The sequence below is a fragment of the Perissodus microlepis genome, chromosome 18, assembly GCF_051167445.1.
Source record: "Perissodus microlepis isolate ML-2025 ecotype Zambia chromosome 18, ASM5116744v1, whole genome shotgun sequence".
Lineage (NCBI taxonomy): Eukaryota > Metazoa > Chordata > Actinopteri > Cichliformes > Cichlidae > Perissodus > Perissodus microlepis.
In genome coordinates, this window is record NC_140478.1 from 13983524 (window position 1) to 13996279 (window position 12756).

General features: G+C 41.8%; 1 protein-coding gene across 3 annotated transcripts in view; it reads left to right on the forward strand.

Moving 5' to 3' along the window:
* Positions 1 to 424: 424 nt before the first annotated feature.
* LOC146367510 (neurocan core protein-like) overlaps positions 425 to 12756 on the forward strand; it is a 50741-nt gene continuing 38409 nt past the window's right edge. For 2 of the 3 annotated variants that reach the window (XM_084911484.1, XM_084911483.1), the window contains exon 1: positions 426 to 880. The gene's annotated coding sequence lies outside the window, so the exon portion shown is untranslated. Of the gene's footprint in view, positions 881 to 12756 lie in introns of all 3 variants that reach the window. The other variant, XM_084911485.1, reaches the window with a different exon arrangement.

Sequence of the window (12756 nt, forward strand, 5' to 3'; positions counted from 1 at the left end):
GTTTGTGTTCACCCCGTTGCAGCAGTGAGATGTTGCCAGGTTGGGAGATGCGTCTGATGCAGCCGGTTAACAGTTAACATTGCTCAGCATTAAGGTCAAACCCTGCAAACGTTAATTAAACGGACAAGAGCCCCAGCTTGTCTGGCCTGGGGTTTATACGCGTAAGCACACAAGTTCTTCCATTAAATGTGTGGAAACACGAGGTGACACGAGGGTGTTGGGGTGGGTGGGGGTTAACTGATGGTCAGACTGTCACTGTGAGCTCACGGGTAAATTTAATTCGCAGACCCCGGATCAACCTCGGAGGTTTATATAGGAATCGGATTATGGTCAAATAAACTACATCCCTTCTCCTCTTTTCACCCCCCACTCTCTCCTCAATCCCTCCCACCCACCCACACCGCCACCCTATCCCCACTCTTTGAATGGGGGGCGCTGGAACCGTCTGCCCGTCACTGCTTGCCTCTTTGTTTAGACCGATTCCGCTTCTCTCCCTCGGCGTTGCTGCTGGCGAGGAGGGGGGACGGAGGGAGCACCTTGCTGTCTCTCTCTCGCTCTCTCTCTCGCTTTTTCTCTTTCTGTGTGAGTGCTCCTGCTTCGATCTGGCACAAATCGGCGTCTGACGGGATGACCGGCGCATAGGCTGCTGCTCAGTGAGGAGAGGATAATGTTGAAGGAGTGAAAAGTAAGATCCGGAGCGCTTGTGCAGACACTCGCCCTGGTCTCTGTTCTGCCTCTGCAAAGTGCTGTTTCACCCTTGTTCCGTCGTTCGCCGTCTCTGCACCCCTCGGGGAGCTTTGGAGAGCACCTGATCTGAGGCGCAAAGCTTTGCTTTCCCTAGGACTGCACCACTGAGGCGAACCTTGGTTCGGTAGACACGGTAAGAGGGAGAGAGAGAGAGAAAAGGCAAGAATACAATGTTTTTCGCTTGCATGCTTTATGAAATCAGTCATTTGGTCAGTGTGTCATGTCTCAAGTCTCCGGGTAGCCGGAGGCGGCTGAGACCGCTCTGCTGCTGGAAGATGCTTTGAAGTGTGCGTTTCTTGGCTTAAAAAACGCACTTTTAGAGCAGCTAGAAGAAAAAAAACGAAAAAAAAACATGGGTACATTTTTCTCACATTGCTCTAATTATATGCAAATAAAATACCAGAAAGTATTAAAGTATTTTTTTCTTGTGGACCAATCAATGCCTTCCTGTTCGATCACACCGCCAGCTTCTGAGAGGCGCGCAAATCGCACCCGTTTGGGATATCTTTAATTATTTACAGGTCAAAGCTTTTAATATTGGTCTATATTTACAACCCATGTATGTTCATGCATAAATCATCAACTCAGCGAGTAACCTCGTTAGCGTGCCCATTACATGGTTTCATCTCAGGAGAGCTTGTCTTCATATCACGAGAACTGGTTTACACGAGCGCAAAAAACCTTCTTAAATCTTAATCTACAGATGTCAGAAAGAAAGGAAACCAGAAGGTGAAGACGCCTTCTGCCGGTGATGCAATTGTGGAAGCGCATCCGAGCTCTTGAACAGGTGTTTGTGAAATCTATTATGTAAATCAGAGCAAACAACATGTGCTGAGTGACTGCCAAAATCAGATCTCGTGGTCCATCTCCAGAGCTGTCACCTGCGCCTGACATCAAAGATCCTCCGTGGAATCTGAGTTACTAATGATCACAGGGTCTGCTTGTCAGTATGTTATCTTTACACTGAAGTACCCCGTGCCAACTTTGCTTTGCTTTGCTGAAAATATGTGAGAAGAAAAATGAAGCAACAAAAAAAAAAAGTGTCTGTAAAAAGATGGATTGCCTGGTGCCAAGTAGGTGAACAGATCTTAGAGGGTTTTATATTGATGAGTGCCCACTCTGTAAACAAACACTGGCATGTACAAATCACAGTGAAGGAGGAGAACAGTTTAAGTCACCTTGACGAATGAGCTGTATTGTCTGAGAATATGAGAGCCCCTGCAGCCCAATAAAGCCCATTCTGTTTCCATTCACCACCTCAGCCTGGAGGAGTCCAAGTCTTTTCTTCTTTTGCCTTGTTAGTGCGCCCACCACCAGCTGTGTGTCAGTGCCATAAAGCAGGATGAGGTTAACTAGGCAACGACACGTTATAGAGGAGCTCAGGAAAATGTTTGCAAGAGGCTACAGAGAGGCAGAGAAGTGGTGCTTACAGGGCGAGAAGAGAAAAGTGAGGAATGAGGCAAAGAGGCTCAGCTGAAAGTTTACAGCATGCATTTTTCATCCTGTCCGGATCTGTGTGTGTGTGCTTGAGAGATGGTGTATGTGTGTGTGGGTCATCCATGAGCCCTGGCACGCATGCAGTAGTTGTGTGTATGTTTGCGTGTTGAAGTGTGTATGTAGATGAGTGCACTCATACGAGCAGAGGGATCAGAGAGCGGTGTTGTGAGGAAGAAAGGGGTCTGATTCTAAAATAGAGTACGAGCTCAGTTCAGCTGGCTCGCTGTCTATTTGCTGCACACTTTGCACTCATTCAGCCTCTGTATTGTTTATCGTGCATCTCTCTGTGAGCAGTCTGCAATTTAAGGAGCCACTTTGCATCAGTGGAAGATGGAAAAAAAGAGGCTCATATGCAATGCTTTTAGAGATGCTAGAGTGTGATTAATCATTGCATAAAACTAGTTCCAGCTGTATGTGAGCATTTTTCTGCTTTTTTTTGTCTTGTGTATGAACATGAGCTGAATTTCTGTAGTTTGGCTGGAGAAAATAAACAATCTGCAGAAGCATTTCAGTGTTTTTCTGCAGTTTCTGTGGAGACAAAAATTAATTATTGAAACAATCACTAAGTTATTTGTAGCTGAGTGACAAACGTCACTGTTTTTCCAGATGTTATAGAACTGCAGAGTCAATATCTTCAGGTTTCAGTGGGCAATCAATGAAACTGCTGTGTTTCTTTTTTTGTGTGTTATTTTCTGATGAAAATAATCATTAGTAAAAGCCATGCTGGTCTCAGCTCATTTGAATTTGTTTCAAGAGCCTTGCTGCTGGCATATTTGTCAGTGAAAGCCAAAGGTAATTCTCAGTTAAGGTTTGATTTTATTCTCTATGGTTAGAAAGTGCCAACTCTAATATGTCACTTAGGTGATTATGGGTTCTATTCCCCACTAATACAGTGTTAATAGCTAACAGAATGGGACTATATAAATGCAAATGAGCACCAGCTTTGCGCTTATAGCGGCTTAGGTATGATCAAAATAAGCTTAACTTGGAGAGAGCCACGGGCTTGTTGCTGTATGATTGTGCATCTATTAAAAGGTTCTGATTTTGTTTGGCTCAGAATGTGATGGGCAGTGTTTTAAACCTCTTTTTGATGTTTTTTAAACTGCAATTTATAAGCAACAGGCTCATCTGTGAACTAAGCTGTGAACCAAAATGGGAGCTTTAACGATCTCTTTGGGCTTTGTGGTCCGTGTGGAGCCAGGAGGGGAATAGGTTTGTGGGCTAACAATGACTTTACAGCGATTGTTGTAAAAACTGTCTGTGTTTTCAGCACTGGACAGCTCCCAAATCTCAGAGCTCGGGGACCTAACTGCAAACACTTGGGAAATAGTGCAAGAGAAATGAACACTCAGTGATATGAGGTCCTTGGATTGGGATATTGTCGAACTCCGTCACTCTGCGGAATATTGAAACCCTCTCGCAGCCTGTGCACCCAGCAGCCAAAACCCAAGGGGGATTGGGCAAGCCAATCCATCAATCAAATTCAGTCTATAGCCTGGGAGGGACTAAAGCAACCCATGAAACCAATCATTACAAGCCTAGATGGGACCACAGCTGAACAGCTCACCCACACAAAGAGAAGGGCCCTCTCTTTGTCTTTGGCCAGGGGCTCTCCTCGAAGGTCTGGTGGAAGACAAATGTTTGGTTTCACAGATGGATGAGGAGAAGGTCTTGAAGGCAGCACGGAAGTTTTAACAGCCCCGCAACACAGAGATTAGAATATTTTCCACACGTTCGCTGGTTAATGCAGTTATGTTGTGATGTGTAATGTCCCCCCTGTTTGAAATATGTCCATTCAGCAATTCTTTGCTGTTATTGTTAAGTGCTGATGTGAGAATAAGCTGATGGCTCCAGACTCTCCAGGCATTTGGCACTGGTGACAAACACTTGGAGGACAATACTCTTCCCTTCTTCTTTCCTCGCCTAGTTGATATTCCACAGACTCAGCACATCATTAAAGATGAGGAATCTTCTTGGATGATGTCCCACCAGCGTGTGGGTCTATTATTCCATTTCATTTCACAGCTACTCACTTTTCTGACCACCTCTGGCTGCAGAACTGAACTGTGGTCATAAATGGCGGTCTGTTTACGGTAGATCCGATGATGCAAGGCGTACACAGAGGGCGTGAATGTGTGGAGGTTCAATATACTACAGAAGGTAGCACCTGATCCTTTGTTAGCATTGTTACTCAGAGCCAACCTCAGAGGCTTCACCTTTGACCTGTGCTCTCCTTCAGACACAGCAGGCTTCAGCATGCTAACAGCCTTTTGATGCTTATATTTGACCTTTGACCTTTAAATCATTACACATTTGACTTACAAAACATTTGTGTAAAGGTGCTTCTTTCTTTATGATAAAACGGAATAAAGGACTGTAATGTGAAAGGTGCTGTTTGCAGCCTATTTTAGCTCATTGTTTTGGTTTTGTGTCTGTGTTTTTATTTTACTTTAATCTCAGCAACAAGCAGCAGAGAGATGGTGGTATTAATGGAGGATTAGCCTGATAATGGACAGAGATGGACAGAGACTGAATATCAGAAACATGAGGAAAAAGTAAAAAGTATCAAGTTAGCGCACTAGCAAATGTTACAAGTAGCAAAAAATTATAAGATTTCAAGCTGAAACTATGATTCAGTAAGTTTTATTTGGTACAGCAAGTATCTAATTAGTACCAAGTACAGCAAAATGTAATTATTTAAACTTACTTACTTAACTGTACAAAGCCTTGAACCACCCCTCATTTCCGTGCATTTTGCTTCCAAGCATTTAGACTTTCTCGTAGTTGTATAAAGTGCTCTTGAGCAATAGTTCTCCTGGCTTTCTGAAGGTCATTCATTCAGTTACTCCTTGGCTGCTTTTTCACTCCTTTTCAGTCTTTGTACGTGACCATTTTCAGAAGAGTCAAGCATAAAAAAGGCACCCGACTCAAGGGATGAATCACTGTTGCTCTTACACATAGATATAGACAGACAACTTAGCAACAAACCAATTTAAGATTGTATCTTTAGGGACTATTTTTACTAGAAGCCTGTCACCAAACATGTAATTTGTTAACGTTTCTTAAGTTGAATCTACAAAAGATAACACAGACATGACATGGTACTTTTTGGAACAACAAAGTGATTTCCAAAGAGTTATTAGCTGAAAACTTGGCACTGTGTGCAACGTGCCCTTAAAAAACTATGAAAACTCCGCCATAGCAGATGAAGAGTATTTCCAACAAAGACCCGACACAGAACCTGAGAGATGCATCTGGCTCTTCAGTTGATCCGTTTGCTGTTCACTGAAGCCTCATCAGCAATGGTCTCAATATAACATCCTTCAAGAATCCTGGAGAACTACTCCTGAAGACTACAGACAAATCTGTGTCGAAGAATAAAAGTGGTCAGACCAAGTATTTACTTCAGGCTTGTTACAATTATACAAACTCTGTTTTTGCCTTCTATGCTGTAGGTTTGCACGTTTTAATAAATCAGTACAAATATTCCCCCTTTTCTAACAAAACATAAAGAAATAAGAGGCGACTCCAGACTTTTGCACAGTACTGTAGCCAGTGAAAACTATGAAATATTTCACCTAGATAGTGAGATAGTGAGATTTGTACCTAAAAATCTTGAGTCTCTATCTCAAGATTTTTATTCATTTTTTCATCATTTGGCCTGAAGTTTTCTGGAATCTACAAGCAAATTCTTCTCCATTATTTACAGACTTTACAGTCACAATATTTATCCTCTGATGTTGATATATTTTGATGCATTTGCTTCAGAGCAGTGATTGACTCTACACAGAATCTGCTGTTTGCTGGTCTTTATTTTCCTCTGAAAGCTACCTTACAATGCTCCACTCTCACACACTTATAAATAATGCGTCTCCCTCGTATGTTAATCAAATGCATTTAAATGGACTTTTTTGTCCAACTCGCAGCTGGCTGACCAAATCTCTCTCTCTCTCTCTCACACACACACCAACACACATATGGCAGTGACAGAAAGAGGCTGAGAATGAAGAGGTGGAGAGAGAAAATGAGCATATCTGAGATCATCTGCTGCAGGTCTGTCGAGTGCAGCTCCACAGCAGCTTAATAACACTACAGGAAGGTAGGAAACAGATGGATGGTATAAGAGCTGTCAATCTCTCTCAGGTACCTACAAATCACTGGCGACACATACATTAAACATCACGACAGTAAATTTCCTCTTTGGTACCTGCTGCATGTTGTCTCACTGAATAATTCACACACACAGACACACACACACACACAGAAAGAGTAAAGTTGTTACAGCTTGTAACCTACTTACACTTGTGCAAAGCCGAGTCCTGACCTAAGTCATTACACTTCTCTGTGTCTATCTCACTGGACTTGTGCATCAAGGATCCTTCAGATTGATCTAAATTGCCTTTTCCCACTTTACTGGATACACATCTAGTCAAATTTTACCTCATCCTCTCCTGAGCGTGTTATCGAGCTGTTTTAAATAACCCCTGTCCCAGCACCCAGTGAGATCAATGGTGTCAGTGTGAGAGGATGGAGTGTGTAATCTTGAATCGGAGCGACCAGCAGCTTTCCAGTGTCCTCTCTGCAGCTGAAGCCCAGGCCAGAGCTGTGAGTCATTAGCTGCTCTGAGTATAATCAGTGACCACACAGGCACACTGAGTGTGAAGGCTTTTGAATACTTGATCCAGATTTTCTTTTTCTTCCTTGTTGTTGTTTTAAATTCTTGAGTAATTAATGTTCATGCTCTCTGGTTTTATTGCCTCTTTTATGGTCCGACATCAACAATGCAATTTGGATTTTTTACTCTTTTCTCTGCAGTTACTTAGGAAAAGTTGGATTCAAGTGTGCAGAGTCTCCAGGATAGACTGGCCTCAGTGTTTTTTTGTTGTTTTTTGCACAAACATTAAATGAAAAAGACTTACAGAGTTACTGAGGCAATTTTTAGACCTTCCACCGTGGCAGTGTGTTATTGTCATAATGCTGATAAAATGACCTTCCTCTTTCGTTCTTCTCTCCTTCGTCTTTTTCCTCTCACCACTTTGTCTGTCACTTATTCCGCTCCTCACTCGGCTGCTCTCTGGAGGTAATGGTTTTGTGAGATATGATTAAAGAAGAAGGGGAGAACAGGAATCACCTTTTGCTGTCGGTTCGCAGTAGGAGACACGCGGCAGACAGTTTGACTCGTTTCTGTAAAACTGCTTCAGTTTCTGTCCTCGGGCCAGTTCTTAAACTATGTTACGTTGCTAGACATTGATTGTGCTGCTTCCTCTTGTCATCTCAAGATTTTGCAGATTGCTGTAAAATAAGGAAATAATATTAACGCCTGGATTTTACATCACTCAGAAAGTGAAAGAAGAGCTCAAACCCTGAAGGTTCAGTCAAATGTTGAGCATGAAGTGATTTTTTTTTCTTTTACTGTGAAAACAAATATGAACTTCAAATTTTTCATAACACAAACACAGAAAACAGATTGCATTAAGTGGTTATACGGTATATTATTGACAAGCTGCATGCAGCTAGCTCCCACCCTGCTGCAGTGGAAGAACAATACTTCTGTTTTGTTCTGGAGTTAGTGAGACATGTTCATACTTCTCCAGTCTTAAACTTCTATCAACTCGGTCTCATCAATGTGAAGATAGATTATTAAAAATATACAAAGCTATGAAACTAATCTTTGCGTTACTATAATCAGAAATCAGTTATTTCATGGAACATGTTACATTTATTATTTGCTCGTGAAACAGAAGGTAGACTTTTTGTACGGTACCCATGTTTTCTCATCCTAAATGATGGCTATTATTATAGTAAAGTACATGATGTTGCCATCAGACATATTTTGGAGTTTTACAGTTTAAAAAAAGTCAGCTGGAAACATGAGAAAGTCTTCTTTAGACATAATTTCACCGAACTCAGTGTTCAGTGACTATAGTCCAACTATCTGTAACATCAGCTGATAAAATGACTTTGTTTTTCCATTCTCTGTCAAGATGATGTCTGGGCTCTGGGGAGGCTAATCCATGACTGATAGTTTTTCACTGTGTGTTTTTCTATCCAGCTCTGCTTTTCCTGCTTTGGCAGTGTGTTTGGGATCATTGTCAAGCTGACAAATTAAGATGTTGCCATTCAGGCACTTTGCAGATGGTACTGCACGGTGGATCAAAATCTGAACATACTTTTCTAATTCCATCAAGTTTGACAAGATTCCCAACAACTACTGGCTGAAATACAGCCCGAAACCAAGACAGAGCCTCCACCATGTGGTACAGATGGCTGTAGACACATACTGGTGGACCTCTGTCCTCTTCTCTCCTGCACATATTGACAAAAGATTATATCAAAACCTCCAGTTTTTAATTCTTCAGTCCTGTTGCCACTGATTTTCAGACCAGTTCATATGTAATTTGGCATACCTCAGCATTTTCTCCCTGTTTCCTTTCCTAATGAAGGAACCCATGATAGCCAATCCTCCACTGAGAGCATTTGTCATGAGGCTTCAGTGAAAGGTAGATCAACTGAAGGCCGAGATACTTCTGTCAGGTCCTGTTCAGGTCTTTGCTGGCTTTTGTCCTATTTTTTTAAAGTTATAACCCTTAGTTAAAAATTCCAGTTTTCTTTTGTCCCACAGTTGCCAAGTTTTTGATTAATGGCTCTTTGAGAATCACTCTTTTTATCAAACTGCGTCATCTTTTTTTTGCAGATTTAACTAAAAATTCCTTGAGATAGTATCTTCTTTATGCACAAATAAGTCAGTATTAAGTAGTTTAACAAAGAAAGAAAACAAACAAATAAATTCCTCTGAAAATGGTCGGGTACAAGGACTGGACTGAAAATGAGTGAAAGACCTTTTTAGAAAGCACGGAGAACTTTTGCTCAAATATGACAGACACTCTGGCTGCCTGGAATCATAATATAAAAAAATAAGGGCTTGCTCAAGACTTTTTTGCAAGGTACTGCACTTTGTGCAATTCGTGATGTGGCGCACATGTTCATGACAGTCACGCTGGTCCCAACCTGGCCTGATTAAGTAAACCTTTGGAGCATATGAAACATGTAGCATGACGGAGGTGCCTCAGGCGTAAAGTTGCCACGTTGCGCATGCAAACATTTATATGTAACTGCAGCAGGAGCTGATATTTTGCTGCTTTTTTAACAACCAAGTGTCCTACCAACTGAAAACCTGAAGGAGATTTGGGATGGGGGGAAGGGGCCCTTCCTGCCTGCATCATGATGATCATGAGTGCAGTCAGCAGACTCACATGATGTAGGTCTGCCAGGCTCGCCTGTTAGCTCCCTTTGCATCTCTGTCACTCCCCTCGCCGGCTCTTACAATGCTCTGAGAATGCATCCTATTCAGACAACATCGGGAAAATGTGTCAGCTGGACATCCACATTGAAATCCACTGAAGCATTTTAGAGTCTTCTGGCTCTTTTCTCCTCAAGACACAACTGTGCCTGTTAAAGAAAAAAGGGGCAATTTAGAGGGAGGCGCTCACAACATCTGATGTCTCATCCTTAACAAAAGGTGGTACTGGTTAGCATTCGCTGCTGTGATTGGATGACCGGTTCACTGTATGTTGTAAATCCCCTCTGGTAACACTTTGAATGGCTTCTGTCTATAGGCATACAGTGTTGTGTGTCATGTAGCACCCATACAGACTGAGCTCTGTATTCTGCTGGTGTGGGTAGTGACTGTTGGGCCCCTGCCAGTCCCAGGCCCTCAGATACAGCGCTCTCCAATGCTCTCCGTTTTCAAGTCTGGGCAATCTCCTCAGTGTCACGACCCTCTCCAAGCCTTTAGAAATCTCTTGTCACCCACCCAGCCAGCTCAACCAATGGTTCAGGCCTTAAACATGCAGAGAGCCCAACGGCTCGACCCCAATCTGTCACAGCCCGTCACGAGGGCCTAACCCACCTTTAGAGATGGGATGCCTCAAAGTGTGTGGCACTGCGGGGTCTGTGCTTCTTTTCAGTCGTCCAAAATGGAAATGGTTGCCCACTATTAAAAATTGCACACTCAATAGTTGTTTAATGACAGCTTAGTTTGGCAGGTGTCACTGAGTCCAAGAGGAAGGTTTTCTTTCCAAGACCTACACACTCCGGTTTTATACATTTGAAGGTTTCACTCAGCTTTTCTCATGGTCAGGACACAGCGCAACCATTATTCCTGTAATTTATTAAAGCCTGAACTGGTGTTACACAATCTTCTTTCTAAGCATGAGGGATGCTGTTGGCATGGGTTGCTGTTACCGTGGTAAATGCAAAAAAGGCCTTTTGATTTCTTGGATAAATAATTTACTTTAACTGAAATCAAGATGTGTTGGACAAATTTCTCAAAACAATTTCACTTTCTTCAAAGAGTCTGCTAGGAAACCTCAGTTAAAGGTGTTGGTGTAGTCAAGAATGCTTAAAGAGACAGCTTTGTCCACAAGTGAATTAATAATTTAGATTTACCCGTCTTAAAATATGTATATATTTTAAAAACATAGAGTAGTTGTGTTTTCTTCAAACTGCACGCACTTCTCTTCATCTCCATTTCATACCACATAGCTCCATCTCAGACATCTCACCATTGAGCTGAGAAGCCTCGGGCACCAAGCCAAATCCTCTGGCAAAGACAGCAGCTCTTTTCCGATGTGTGGTAGGATTTCCTGAATGTTGTGCAGTAGGACTGCACCACAATCGCCTTTTTACTGCAGTAGTAAATGTTCACCCAGTCTAACAGCAGCTTTTGGAGCGATGCCATTGGGTTGTCAGAGAATTCAGTCCAGTTTTCTACATTAGATTTCTGTCTTACTGCGTCTGGTACATCAAACCAGACTCACAATATTCAAAGCCTTAGCTGTTGCATCAAATCTGTTTGTATGAGTCAAACAGGAAGTTGAAGCTCAGGTGGAAGAGAAGCTCCTGGGCAAAAAATGTAAGTTGCTGTTGGCAAAAGCATTTAGTGAAGGTATCAAATAATGCATCCATTGTGCCTCCTACCATTTCTAGGAGAGGAAGGGTTCAAAGGTCTCCTTGTCTCATCGATTGAAAGCAGTTTACAGGCTCTCACACACAATAGCGTTTCTTAGGTCATTGTCTAGACAACACGTGGATGCAAGCTCTAGTGAAGTGTGTTTGTAATGCAGTATTACTTTTTTGTTATAAATAAAATCGATCACCTAAGGTTTCGTTTTCAGCGATTCAGTGTTCAAGGCTGTTTTGGGGGAAGTTGCCACTTGTAAGCTGGAAATGGAAAGGAGTGAATAAAGGATCAGAAATTTGTGCATTCAGAAACATTGTGAAGGTCAGCATTAGTTTTTCTGGCAGTACTATTTGATGCTGTTCCTTGTCGGGGCTCCACAGGTTTGGTTACCTTAACTTATGGATGTATGTACAATACTGTGCAAAAATCTTAAAGAAAAAACTGAAAATCTTTCTTTATATTTTGCTTCCAAAGAGTCAGACTTCTAGTTTTTTAACATGCTTTTGAGCAAAAGCACTCCAGGCATTCTGAAGGTCTAGAAAAATCTTTTTTGGACATTGCCTTTCTGACTTAGTCCGGTCCTTGTACGTGACCATTTCCAAAGGAATGGGGTTTTATTTGTTTGTTTTATGATCTTTCAAGCATATAAAAGCACCTAATTCATGATTTTTTCTCATTTATGTAGTCGAATCTATGAAAAATATCAAAGATAACATAGTTTGACAGACGTAAAAATATGTTCACGCCAACTAGGTGTTTTGAAGAAACGGGACAATGGGTGAACAATAGATGAAGTGAAATGCTTTAAAAAGCTATCTACAGCACATGAACATATCTGAAAGTCATGTCCTTACGGAATAGGGAAAAAAAATCCAGCAGGGACCTGACACAGGACCTGAGAGATGGATCTACTATTCACTGAAGCCTCATGAGAAATGGACTCAGTGGAATGTCCTTCAAGACGCCTGGAGAACTCTTCCTGAAGAAAACTTAGAGACATTAGAAGAAAGCTTGCCTGGAAGAGTTGAGCCTGTGTCGAAGAATAAAGGCAGTTGGACCAAATATTTAATAACAGCTTTTTACTCTGTTTTTGACGCATGTGTTTCTATTTCCACTGCACTCATTTCCTGTTTTCTAGCAAAATAAATGAGGGGTGACTCAAGACATTTGCACAGTACTGTACTTGTATTGGAGAGTGAATGAACAGGATGCTGCGAGTAATTTCCTTTTTGCTGTGTTGAAATGGCACAAAAGCTTTAGATTTTACATACTAGATATGCAGCCCTCTTTTGCCAAAGTTATTACTAATTTCACTTGGTCTGCTTAGATTTGAAGAAGGTTTTATAAACACCGTCACCTGGTTTTTATCAGGCACACAAAAGGAAACGCAAACCTTCACTTCCTCAAACAATGAAAATGACCAAAGTGTTTCACCTCATAAAAATCATATTCTAATATTTTAGGACTTTTATTCAAAGTGCTTTAAAATTTGCCTCATTTCCTGCTTCACACACTCACACTTACATGCTGGTAGCAGCGACCTGCCATAC